The sequence below is a fragment of the Hemicordylus capensis genome, chromosome 2 (assembly GCF_027244095.1).
Source record: "Hemicordylus capensis ecotype Gifberg chromosome 2, rHemCap1.1.pri, whole genome shotgun sequence".
Lineage (NCBI taxonomy): Eukaryota > Metazoa > Chordata > Lepidosauria > Squamata > Cordylidae > Hemicordylus > Hemicordylus capensis.
In genome coordinates this window covers 307,114,652-307,128,341 of record NC_069658.1, presented here as the reverse complement: position 1 = coordinate 307,128,341, position 13,690 = coordinate 307,114,652, and the positions used below count along the sequence as shown (strand labels likewise).

General features: G+C 42.4%; 1 long non-coding RNA gene across 6 annotated transcripts in view; it reads left to right on the top strand.

The window, feature by feature from the left end:
- LOC128348145 (uncharacterized) overlaps positions 1 to 13,690 on the top strand; it is a 107,307-nt gene that overhangs the window by 68,251 nt on the left and 25,366 nt on the right. For 3 of the 6 annotated variants that reach the window (XR_008317956.1, XR_008317957.1, XR_008317955.1), the window contains exons 2-5: positions 5,229 to 5,373; positions 8,985 to 9,185; positions 9,649 to 9,793; positions 10,444 to 11,493. This is a non-coding gene — a long non-coding RNA (uncharacterized LOC128348145). Of the gene's footprint in view, positions 1 to 2,533; positions 2,652 to 5,228; positions 5,374 to 8,984; positions 9,186 to 9,648; positions 9,794 to 10,443; positions 11,494 to 13,690 lie in introns of those variants that run through there. The other 3 variants (XR_008317959.1, XR_008317958.1, XR_008317960.1) reach the window with 3 other exon arrangements.

Sequence of the window (13,690 nt, the reverse complement as noted above, 5' to 3'; positions counted from 1 at the left end):
TCATTCTGTCCCCCAAAAGCATTAATTAGTTTTGGAATTTTCAATCTCCAATTCCACAACTGACTTCATCAGAGCTGTCAATATAAAGAATCACAAGTATAGACCCACAAGAAAATGTTGCAGTATATCCCTGGTGTGCATGTGTTACCTGAACCTGTACCTGTGTGTGGTGAAAGTTAGATAGTTGGTTTGCTTGATAAAATTTTCTTATATACTGCCTCCTCCAAAGACTCTAGGTGGTGAACAACAACAATACCAATAACAATTAATTAAAATAATTATTAATTAATGGGCAAACACCTGTTGAAACAGGTGGGTCTTAAGAAGGGCCTTAAAAGCAGCCAGGGAGGGGGCTGAAATGTTAGGCACTTTTCCCTCTTAGAAACAGAAGAGTCTGTGACTGTCTTGAGGAAGTATTATTCAAGCCGAGAAATATCCCACTCTTTTTGTTCAAGCCCTACTTCCATTAACTCAGTCACCCTGGTTGCCCACTGCAACTACTACAAATATTTATATACCTCTTTTCAACAAAAGTTCCCAAAGTGGTTTACATAGAAAAACAAATAATTAATAAATAAGATGGCCATCTGTCTCAAATAGGTTCACAATCTAAAAAGGGCAGTGTCTGTTAACTGCTCTCTGAGTATGCAAACATTCCACTCCATTGAGTTACATTAGGACAGTTTTGGGTATCTGTGGTTCTGTTCGGATTTTTCTTCTTTAGGCTGTGACATTTCTATGGGTTACTCAGTCTGCTGGTACCCCCTCTCTTGCTCACAGATGCACCTGTACTCACATCTGTAATATCTAAATGTGACCTGGAATAACTTGAATATATACGAGTAGAAATCTACGGGACAATTACTACAGATGAGGGATTCTAGCACAAAACTAGCCAACAGAGCTATACAAAGGTCTGATTAATAAATACTCCTCTTTTATCAGTAGGGTATACTGAGCCTGAGAGAAAGGTTATTAGCAGACCACCAATAATAGCAGATAATATTTTTCTTGCAATTTTACTTACACTTGGGAATTGGAAGCCCTTACTGATCTAATGCAAATCACCCAGAGATCGAAAAATGGATTCTGAATAACCTACTTTTTGCTAATCTAATTTCTGCCTGGTGTAGGGGGGAAATATTATATTTGATGTGGTTCTGAAAAGGAGAATGAAGAAGAATTCTGAAGCTGAAGAACCATGCAGCCCTTTTAAACAAACAATGAAACCTACCCACTTCAAGTGCTTAAGCTCAGGTGCATTATAGGCCCTCCGTCTCTTTAGTAAAGAAATCCAGATAATTGACTTGTTTCTAGTTGGTGTGTAAAACAGCTGCAGGGTCTGGCCCTTACATGGAAGAGAAGCCAGATGAAATGATAAGCACTGGAATGTTTCATAAGAGAAAAAGTGGGCACTCAGCAGGTGTGCATCGATACTGAAGAAAGGCTTGGATTCAGAAATTATCTACCCACTTTTTAACACACCATCCAGTCTCTCACATTTCAGCCTTCCCTCCCCTCCTCTCAACCTGCAGTTGTCTTGTAAGTGAAAAATGTTGGGTTATGAAGAATACGTTTTCAAAAATAAGCTTTGTTAAGGCATCTTAAATCTTTATGCTTTTGGTAATGTTTTTCTTCTTGACATCCTTAATCACCATCTGCTTTACAATACAATCCTCTTTAAAATTTCATATGATTCAGGCTAAGGATAAGTGTGTGTGTGTGTGTGTGAGAGAGAGAGAGAGAGAGAGAGAGAGAGAGAGAGAGATCCACCAGCCAAGGCTTCAGTAAAGCATTCAAAGACATATTTATTTTTCATCAGTTTAGGATGACCACGATATTCATGAATGGTTCGATAAAATGAGGCCACAAATGAGTTCAAATGGTAATAACCAAATTAATCAAAATAAGCAGCCTTCTATAGCATCTGCCTTCACTGGGAGATAATGAGGTTGTTCTCATGATCAACCCTACCCAGGTAGGACAGTGCTAGCCTGGGTAGGTCTGGTCATGAGAATCACCAGGATCACTCCTGATCCTAGTGCTTCTCCCCCAGATAGCCCAGCTTTTATACCGTGACTAAAAGCAGGGTAGGAGGACATGTGTGCACCTCCTACCTTATGCCTACGCCTACACCATGCGTGCACCTCATTTCTTCAGACTGCCGGCAGCCATACTTACAATAGAGCTGGGGGGAAGGAGCAGTCTGGCAGCGGGCAATATTCCAATGCACCCTGCTGCTTGTGCAGTGCATTGTGGGATACCTGGCAACAAAGCTTCCTTTCCCCTGCCTCTTTGGTATGCTGCTTGCCACCCTGCCGCTCATGTGGGCATGCAGGTGACAGAGTCCTCTTTGGGCCCTGGATTGTGTGAGGGAAGGTACGTAGGATCCTGGTTTTCCCCAGCCCTCCCCTACCCCAGCTCATTACATTGTGTGAACAACCTTAAAATTGATCACAATCAACTATGTATATACTATCTGTATAAAAATTACTAAGTAGATTTCTTATCATCTTCATGAGTTCTCAGTTAAGTACATGGAGCAAGAGCTGAAATTCAGGAATCTTGATGTCCAACTCAGTTGCACCATTATGAAAGATGTGAAGTTCTCTGCAGCATACAAGAATAACATATAGGGATGCCACAAATATGTGAGTAACATTTTATGAAGCCCTCAGCCCTTGTAGGAAAATAAACGCTTTTCCTGCTGGGTTTTGACTCACCACCACATGTTCTGAATAAGTGTGCACAAGGCCAGAAGTTTCTTATTTGAGTTGATCGATGCTGTCATATTGTCAAGGTGTATAAAGAAGTTAAATGATTCGGGATGTTGAAATTCTTCCTCCTCCTCCTCCTCTTCAGCTAGCAATGCCATTATGTCTACTGGGTATCACACTTTGTACATGACTAAACGATGTACATTTGCACCCACCATATTACCATATTTCCTAATAGTTATCATATCTCCAGTGCATTTTCTTCTCTTGACATGTACTGTCTAGTGATGCATACCATAAATTTGCATGGGTTTTTTTAACCCAGCATAAATTGGGCAGCATGAAAATATATATAATGCCATTATTCAACCATGTTGCCACCCTGAGTTGCTAATGTGTCATCTTCCAGCTATGCTGATGCTGGTTCATGTGAGTACCATATCTGAGGCAAGGTGGGATGGGTGCCTCAGGCAGCTGGCTGTTGGGGGCACCAGCAAGGTGGTAGGTTGCCCTTCTGTACTCTGCCTTTAAGTGGGTGGAGGGGAGAAGGGGTGGCATTTATCACCCTGCTACATGCACTGGTAAAAATGTGCAGTGACTGGCACCTCACTGGCAGGACAGATCTTCTATCTTAGCCTCTGTGTGTGTTGTGAGGTCCCTCATATAAAGAGTATGCTGTGGTTTATTGAACAACAAATATTTATATACCACTTTTCAACAAATGTTTCCAAAGCAGTTTACAAAGAGAAACAATAAGTAAGTAAGTAAATAAAGATGGATCCCTGTCCCCAAAGGGCTCACTATCTAAAGAATTTACCATATATTTTTAATTAAAACTGTGCTTGGAACACACACACACAGTGTGTGTGTGTGTGTGTGTGTGTGTGTGTGTGTGTGTGAGAGAGAGAGAGAGAGAGAGAGAGAGAGAGAGAGAGAGAGAGAGAGAGAGAGAGAGAGAGATTTCCAATTGTGCTCAGTACACTTTTCAATTCCTTGTGAAACAGATACAGCCAGATTCCCATGAAATATATCTTTGACAGTTCATAGTAGAGTATAAACCAGTTAATCTGCATCTGCCCCAGCATGTCGCTGTTGACCACAAAAGTATGTTCAGATCTAGAAACACTTCAGTTTCTGAGATACACCTCATCCCTTCAGAGACTTGGAGTTTTCTTCCACTATAAGTGGCTTCCCAGCCTATTCATAAAGCATTTCAGAAGTGTATCAGTTATAGCTCAGCAAGGGATATTTAATCATTTTTGTCAGATTACCTTTAAACCTGTAACTAATCATTGGGGGGGGGCGGCATTGTGTATAATTATTAGCCTACTTTCAAGCAGGCTTATGAGATCAGCCAGCATTCTCTGTGTGTGTCCGTATGTCCATGTGTCCCCCCACCATCAACTTCGCAAAGGCTGGACCAATATGAACCAAATAGGGTACAGTTGTAGGGACACATAGGGACACCTCAATGGCATAGTTTGTGATGATGTCATCCACCCCAATCCAAGATGGCAGACACATAAACTTTTGAGGTGCAAGTGGGTTAACTTGTGAGCCGCTTAACCGATTTGAACTAAATTGGCTACAGCTGTAGAAACATATAGGGATGCCCAAATAGTGTGGTGTGTGATGATGTCATCCACTCCAATTCAAGTTGGTGGCCATGGGAACATCCGAGACCCAAGTGGGCTAATTTGTGGATGGTCTAACCCATTTGAACCAAATTGGATACAGTTGCAGTGAGTGACACACAGGGACACCTCAATGACATAGTTTGTGATAATGTCATCCACCTTGTTTCAAGATGGCGGACTCATAAACTTTGGAGGTACAAGTGGGCTAATTTGTGAAACGCTTAACCAATTTGAACCAAATTTGCTACAGCTGTATGGACACATAAAGATGTCCCAATTGTGTAGTTTTTGATGATGTCATCCACCTTGATCCAAGATGGTGGACGTGTGAACTTTTGGGGCACAAGTGTACTAATTTGAGGGTTGTCTAACCCATTTGAACCAAATTTGATACAATTGTAGTGAGTGACACACAGAGAAACCTCAATTGTATAGTCTGTAATAATGTCATCCACCCTGATCCAAAATGGTGGATGCATGAACATTTGAGGTGCAAGAGATCTAACTTGTGAACCTCAATTTGAACCAAATTTAGTCTAGTTGTAGAGACAATGAAAGGAAAGTAGGCTGATTAGTTCTTACTAGAACAACTTGTTATTCTCTAAAAACAAATAATAAAGATAACTACTTCCTGTGGAGTTACTCTCTAACTCTCTATGGCAAAGATCAGCAGCTTCTGAATTTAAAACTGTCTCATGATTGTACAATGGATTATATACATTAAACACATAATTGTCATCATGCCAGTCAGGACCCAAAATTTCCACCCATACATGTGGTGTCCACCTGCTGTTTCTCTGGCAACACACTTGATTTGAAGTATGGGAAAATGTTAAGTTCAAAGCTAACCTTGAGTCTTTGTTTTCTCCTGCAGGATCTTTTTGAGCATTTCCCCATGATTATAACATGGCTTCTGTGAGATTTTAGAATTAGCAACAGGTGAAGCAAAACAACCTTTCTGGATATACAAACATATAATTGGCATGCAAATAACAGTAAGCAAACACTGACAGCTTAAGGTATGTGTACTCTGCAGAAACAAAGAATTAAGCATGTGCCCTGGCCAAGAAGTTAAACTAAATGTTCTCCCATTACTGTGACAGGAAAAACCCTATAGCTGGAGAAACTCTTCTTTCTTAAAGGAGCCCTCTCAGAGTCTCTAGACCCAGCACTCTAACCTTTGCATGCAAATATCCCATAAAATATTTCCATATGCTTTTGTGGATTACAATCCTTTTCATCAGGTGAACTCTAGTTCACAAAAGATCCATTTCATCAGATGAAGTCTAATTCACAAAAGCTTGTCTTATTATAAACATTTGTCTTTAAAGTGCCATAGCAGTCATTGTTCTTGATAAAACAAAGACCATGCCAACATTACAATTTGTCTACAGGGAAATTACGTCAGAAAATGGATGGACACTGCTTACAGATCATCATGCATGATGATCATACGTGCATCTATTTCACTGCACTTGCACATGGTGTACATGTGCTAGGAAGCCAGAGACAATAGTGGCTTACGAGGATATGTACATATAATGCAATAGTAGTGCATGTGATTATCTGATCACATTATTTTCATGATGATCTATGGAAAGATTTCAGAATCAGTTCCTCAAGATTCTAAGAATTTGTGATACTCAGCAGGCAAATCCAATAAGTCACTGCACAAAGACTGAACCAGCCCTCAGCCAGCACAGCAAATTGAGCTTGTGCAATAGCATTCATCAATGCTACCAAAGCAGGAAAGGGCTTCTTTGACAGGTGAGGGGCCATAAGGGAGGGGCCAGAGCCCAGTGGTAGAGCACATGTTTTGCATGCAGAAGGCTCCAGGTTCCATCCTTGGCATCTCCAGCTAGGGCAAGGAAAGAGCCCCCTCTGAAACCCTGGAGAGCCACTGCTAGTCAGTATTCAATCCTGATTTTGACTGTCTGACTCTATATAAGCAGACAAGAAGGTTGTTCACATGACCTCTTGAGTTGGGACTAGGGAGGAAGGCAGGATGGTACCTACCTACTCACACACAAGCAGGGCTCACTCTAGGCTTCGCCAGAGGTGCACCTAGGCAATTTCAGAGCCTGGACCTAAAGGCCTTTGGAGGGGCCCCCTCCCACTGCAAGTTAAGCATCATTTTTTAACACGTAGCATCCAGGATAGACTAAAGAGGATTTGGGGGGCCCCAGGGGGCATGGAGGCCCCAAAGTCCAGGGGGAAGAGCACCTCTGGGCTTCACTGCACTGTGCACCCATATGATCGCCACTGTAGCAAGCAGCACAGTGAACCAGAGCCGGGGGGACAAAGCCTAGACATCAGGAATCTCAGAATGCACCGTGCAGGCAGCACAGTGCATTGGAGGAATGCCTGCTGCCAGGACATGCCTTACCCTGGTCTATGGTCAAACTGGCAGCCAGCAGCCCAAAAAGAACTGCCATCAGCCCGCTCACCCACATGACTGGGTGGTGAGGCTGGAGGGTATGTGTGTGCTTTCCGACTTCACTTTTAGCTCAGGTACAAAAACTGAGCTACCCGGCAGAAGAGCAGAGGGATTGTGAGCAAACCCAGCAGTTCCCGCAACCAGCCCTACCAGGTAGGGCAGTTCAAGCTCAGGTAGGGCTGGCCGTGTGAATGTCTTAAGGTCTGCTGTATCTCAGTTGATCATATGAAACGGTATAAGACAATTTCAAGGGATCAGATCAAATGAGATACAGCAGACATTGTATGGGTGGCATTTGAGCAGAGAATGACACAATCTAGCTGACTGAAATGGGCTTTTGGTCATCATGAAGCCAGTCAGCTATATCTGTGTGATCCAATGAGCCTCAAATAAGGTAAGATACTAAAAGGATATTAAATGTGCAATAGGATTTCAGATGACATCATGCGGCAGCATCTTTTATCTCCTGTAGGATCTCATTACTAGCTGTATGGGCTTGAACTCTTATGCGTGACAGTGGTAGGGATGGGCAACACATAATGCTTGAACACCCAGGCAGAAATTGTTACATACCCACAATACCCCACTCCAGTTCTGTGGGAATTCCTCATGTGCATCTATTGCCAAAACATGGCTTTTTTGCAGGATCAGTCACTCTAGAAACTTGCCTATAGTAAAACAAAACAAAACCCAACAAATTGTATGTGGGGAGTCTAATAAGAAACATTTATCAGGCAATAAATCCTGTCTTTAGACTGAAAGATTGAGATTTTAATTACCATTTAAATCACTATAAATTATTATCAAATTAATACTTTCTAGATTACAGGCTACAGTTTAATTGTAGCAAAAATATTCCTTTCAAGCCAAAATGTAATGAGTCTAGACTATATGAAAGTTACTGTGTAAAAGACAAGGGCTTTTTCCAGATGATGAGTGAATGCATGTTTCAACTGCATTTTAGCCGTTGCACATTAACTCCGCAAGTACTTATTTCAAGACAACTGGAGCCATATTCTTCAACATGGGGAGAGGGAAATGGGAGTATGCCATGAGAAGATGTTGGATATCAAAATGATATCCAACACTGCAAATTTATTGTGAGTGTGGCATGCGCATAGACACAATTCTGAAGGACTGCCTATATTATTGTTGTTATTAGTGGCTGACATAATCTTCAGCCCTCCTTCTATTACTGAAGGGCTGAGGATCATGTCAGCCATTGTATATAGATTTTATGGATGGATGGATGGATGGATGGATGGATAGATAGATAGATAGATAGATAGATAGATAGATAGATAGATAGATAGAGTTCATGTTAGTGAAAACTGGCATTTTCAAAATTGCCCCTTGCAATAGGGTATCCCATTTGTAACAAGGTATCCATCTGCCCTAAAAACAACATTTTGAAAATTGTTTGTGACAGACTAGTCTTGTATTATCTTCTTGCAGTGAGAGGGGAGATGGCAAACCACATTATCAACCACATTCTTCTAGATTCTATCTATTTACCGAACAAGGAGGAAAGAGCTAACCTGACTCCCAGACTCCTGGTCTCCAGTGCCATGGATGGTCATAGCATACCATTCTGATAGCATTTGCCTCATACGTTAAGGTCATTCGACCTTTTACTCGGCCGGGGAGGATGTGGGGCAGGGGTGAGGCAGGGTAGCACCTACCTTCCCCTCAGATGTTCCAGCAGGCGCTGCCGTGAGCCATGAGGCATTCTGGAGGTTGGGAAAATGTGTCACAGCCTCCAGATATTCCACAATGCACTGCACAATGAGTGTGGTGCATTGCAGGATTCCCTCGTGGGTCAGGCACTCTAGGCACCTGGCTCTGGGTCTGCTCAGGCTGACTGCAGCCTGAGCAGACACACTATCTCAGACCTGGGTGAAAGGGTGTGTTTGTGCCCCTTTACCCAGGTAAAAGGCCATGTAAAAATCCTGGGCTACCTGGAGAAGCAGCCCAGTATCAGCCTCGATTCCTGCACTTCACATGAGCAGCCCTATCCAGATATAGCAAAGCCTGGGTAGGGCTGCTCATGTGAACAGCCTCTTTGTCTCTTATACAATCTCATTATTTCCCTCTGCGATACAAGACTTCTTCAGATGCCCAAAGTATCTCCCCTCAGGGACAAAAATCAAACAATAGTTGGTACATTTGGTGACCTAATTTCTTTAATTTCAGCCCTCCTCTAAATTCTATGGTGTCATACAATACAGATGCTGAAGAAGTAATAAGTAAGACTCCAGAAATCCTTGCACTCCTTACTGCACATGATGATCTCTGGTGCTTAACAGCTTGTATAAATCGCATGACAAGTTATGTCCAGAAACAGGCAGCATTGGCAGCAGTTATAGTACTGCTGGATCATACTCCACTTCCCAGGTATGTCAAGCTTTTGCCAGGGCTTAGTTGCTTGGGTTAGCGTAGGTTAGTTTGGGAGGTTGTGTCAGCACTTTGGATCACTTTTGTGTGTTGTGTTTATAGTTGTGGTCTTGGCAGTCACGCCTATTTTTAAAATCAGAACACAAGAAATTGTACTGCCTAATGTGTTTCTGTTTTGGGAAAAGTGGTTATAAGTGGTTTTGGAGCTCATACATTAAGTTTTTAAAAAGCGTCTCCTTATTAAGAGCAGTGTTTGTTATTGTAGAAATATTGTTTCCAGATTCTCAGACAATAATGCTCAGGTATGTAATAATAATAATAATAATAATAATAATAATAATAATAATTAATTAATTAATTAATTAATAATAAATAAAAAATAGGAAGAGCACAACAGAATGGAGGGGGTTTGTGGATTTTTATTCAGAAGCAGATGTGCATATTATCCCTCTTAATCCTACAGTTTCAGAAATCTCAAGGCAATCAACATCATCATCATCATCATCATCATCATCATCCAACATTTGGCACTGTTGCTGCAGGTTACTGGCTGCCATGCAGCTTTCGAGCTTGAAAGATACTAAAGTCTGGATTGCACAGAATGATTGGTGAGAGTGGTTGGATGGTAGCAGTAGAGAGTTTTACTTGATTACCTTTTAGCCCTTTGCAGATAGACCAACCCTGTGATTCTATGGGTAAATACTGGCTAGTGTGCTTCTTGGCTAGTATTTCTTGTTTACACAGTCAGACAGGTGTTATTGATTAGTTTGTTTTATCCAGACATCGAGTCCTTCCCAAGGACCTGGGATGGCTGAATTTTATTATCAATGTTGTTGCTGTTATTGTTATAGATATCGTCGCAGAATATAGGCTGTTCCCAGTAAAGTTGCTTTTTGTAATTGGCTGATGGTGATTTCTGTGGCCCCTATGGTGTTGAGGTGCTCTTCAAGGTCTTTTGGAACTGCACCCAGGGTGCCAATTACCACTGGGATTATTTGGGTCTTTTTCTGCCACAGCTTGGTTATTATTATTATTATTATTAATAAATTGATTTCCAAACCAGCTTCTATTATGCTCCTAATGCAGCACAAGCTTCCTCACCCTGACCTTCAGAACCCTCAAGGGCTTTGTCTCCCTTGTCTTTTTGCTGTTAGGGCCAAACTAGATGCAGCTTTAACCACATTATCAAATGTTATGTAACTGCATCTTTCACAAAGTGCTTTGATTTGACCTCTGTCCTTCATTCTTTTACTATTAGTACTTTGCACTAGGGGCCTATTCATCTTGCAGAATTTATAAACAAAAACCTTACAATCCTGTTGTTAAAAGTTGAACCTATCACGTGCTTCATCTCATCCTGCAAGTCCATCAACAATGTTTCTAAGCCATTCCAGGAACCCACAACTCCTCTTTGATAAGTTTTAATTTATTATACTCATTTTGTTTAATATACTGCATGAGGCAAAGGGAAAATATATTACCTCAATATTTATATTGCAAATTCTGGTGAGATAGAGTTTGTTTATACTAATTCATATATTGTAGTTGACATCTTAATGGAAATATTCTTGTGTGGAGTCAAGTCAGTTCACATTAGGATTTCTTGTGTGGGCCACCTAATTTTTTTTAATTGCCCATTCTATAGCAACTGCTGACAAGAGGAAGTGATATTAAGGAGGTGTGTACTGTACTACAACTTTCCTTTTCAGGAAATTTGGCAAGGGGAAATAAGGATTGTGGGGGAGGGTTGGCCCACGTCTCAGTAGACCACCATCACTGCACTGAGAGAGGCTTGAGAACTGCTGTCAGGCGGGATTAATCCTTTGAGGCTGAATTAGACAGCTCTTGAAGCTAAACAAGGCAGACATCCACCCTGTTTATTGGACCAAAACTTTACAAAGGTCCCCAAGGGAATAAGGTATCTAAATCCTTTTTGAAGTGGAGGTCAGTCAAAATTAGGCAATGGGCATCTGTCTGTATTTCTAGAGAGCACATTCTATTTGTGTCCTCCAGCCTTTGTGAATAGGCAATGTCCTACTTGTGGTTTCTGCCAGCAGCATGAAGCAAAGTATCTCTTTCAACAGATACTTTTTTCAGATGGGATTTAGGCCAAAGAAAGACTACAGCTTTGCCGTGGTCTCCTCCTCATCCTGTACCCTAGGGAGGAGTACTACAGTTACAGTGAAAAGAGTTTTCCCGCTCCAGTACTACCTCAGCGTGCATGAGTTCTGCAACTCAGGAGCAGCAGGAGGGGAGAGATAATCGAGGAAACAATTCAGCAAAGTTGCAAGAAAGGCCAAGACAACAGGTACAACAGAGAAGTGATACTGGTGCAGTTGTATTTGGAAAACTGAGCACATGAGGTACAGGGATGTAACCTAACAAGGATCTGATGAGGCTGTTCTCACAAACAGCCAAGCCCAGCCTTAGGCAGACAAGCCTGGCCTTGGCTGCCCATGAAAACCACCAGGATCCAGATGGATCTCGGTGGTCCTGTGGCACCAAACCATAGCCGAAGCCTGGCTGCCAGGATTGTGTGTCAGCACTAGCTGCTTGCAGAGATGGGCACCTAGAGCTCCCATCCCTGGGGGAATTCCCCCAGTGCACTTGGTGCACGGTGCACTGTGGGATACCTGAAAGCTGGGATAACGAGTCCCGGCCTCTGTTGATCCGTGCTGTTCCTGGAAGCTTGGGTCATGTGGGTGCGCGGCTTATGGGCCGTAGAGCAAAGAGCGATTGTCTGGGGGAAGGGAGGTTGAACCCTGCCTTCCCCCCACCCACTCATTCACTCATTCACCCGTGCAGTCGTGTGAATAGCACCATTGATATTTTCAGGGGATATTGGTCATTGTTCATGATACAGCAGTGTCCACCATAGTCTGGGCATGTGTGTGTGGAATGAATGTTTACAGGGATGTTCCATTGCATGTTGAGACAGTTTGGATGATTCTTCATCCACCAACCCCAGCAGATGTGATAAGATCGCATGCAGGCTGTAAGTATGCATAGCTCCCTTCCCCACCCCCCAACCCAAGCACTGGATTATCTTACATGGTGGAGCAGTTTACTGAAGCGGCAAGCTCCTCTGCCCACACTTCATTTTAAACTAATATATGTAGTGCATGTAGAGGAGCACTTCAGATGAACCATTCTTCCCACACATGTTTAAGAAAGGCCACCCTGACATGAGAGAGGTGAAGTACATGCATTCACAGCATGCATACATCCTTATCATGTGTGCTGGATATGTCTAATAAATGAATTAAGTATTGTCTGAACTGACCCGTTGGCACCATTTAATGAACTAACAGATTTTTGAAGTAGTTTTCAATGAAAACAACTCAAAACATTTTGAGTGTTTTGACCATAGGGAACAATGGGGAAACACGAAACACCCCATTGTTCCCCATGGGTAGCTCCTAGGGACAACAAAGTGGTTTGGTTAGTAGGGCATAATGAGTGCTACCTACCATGCAACCCACAAAGGAAATGGAGAAGCAGGCGATATTTAACAAATTTTTAACCTTTCCTCCAACCCCCCATAGGATCTTGTTAAAAATCGCTTGCTTGCCCATTTCTTTTGTGGATTGAGTCAACTTGAGTGATTGGTAGCACACATCATGTTCTACCATGAGTTTCCCCATTGTTCCCTATGGCCAGAACAAGGTGCGCTTACAGAGTAAACACACAAGTTTTGCATTGCAATTTGCAATGCATTTTGCACTCCTGCCTTGAAATACACTGCAGAAGCACATAAAAGGGAATCTGTCCCTCCCAACACAGAACGCACATTTCAAACACAGTCCAAATGGCCAAAAAGGAATCTCTGATACAGAATACTGCACTGTGGTAACATCACTGGCACAAGTTACTCTCTCACACACAATTATGACTCCTTACGTTACTTCCAGCTGCCACAGCAGCACCCTTACTTAGCTGCAATCATAGCCATAAGCTCAACTAGATCAGCTTCAGCCACATTTTAACTGCGTACACCCTGCAATGCAGAATGCAGAGCAGGGAGTGAAGTACAAGTTAGTCTTAAGGCCAGACATGGAGCTCATCACAGAAATCAGCAAGAAACGTTACACATAAACACACACAGAGAGAGAGAGCTGCCACTGTCCATTTCTCATCACAACACTATCTCGCGATCAAATCAAACCACGACTCAAGGAAGGAAGGCACCCAATTTCTGCCTTTGTCAATCTGAGATCCAGCAAAACCAGAGAGTTATAGCAGCAATAGCACAGTATATTATACTCAGTGCCAAGAAAGAAAACCACAAAATCAAACCTACCTTCCTCCTCTCCTGATGTTTCCTCTTCAAGAGAGGTATAAGGGCTCTCTCTGCCTTCCAGTACCTTTGAATACATTTTGAAACCCCCTTCTTTATTGTTCCCCCCAAATGGGGGCATAGTTGCCCATGACAATACTTGATTTGTATGATAGCAGGCCAACCAGGAAGCGAGGAGATCACAAGCCAATTTGAAGCCAGTTGCAGA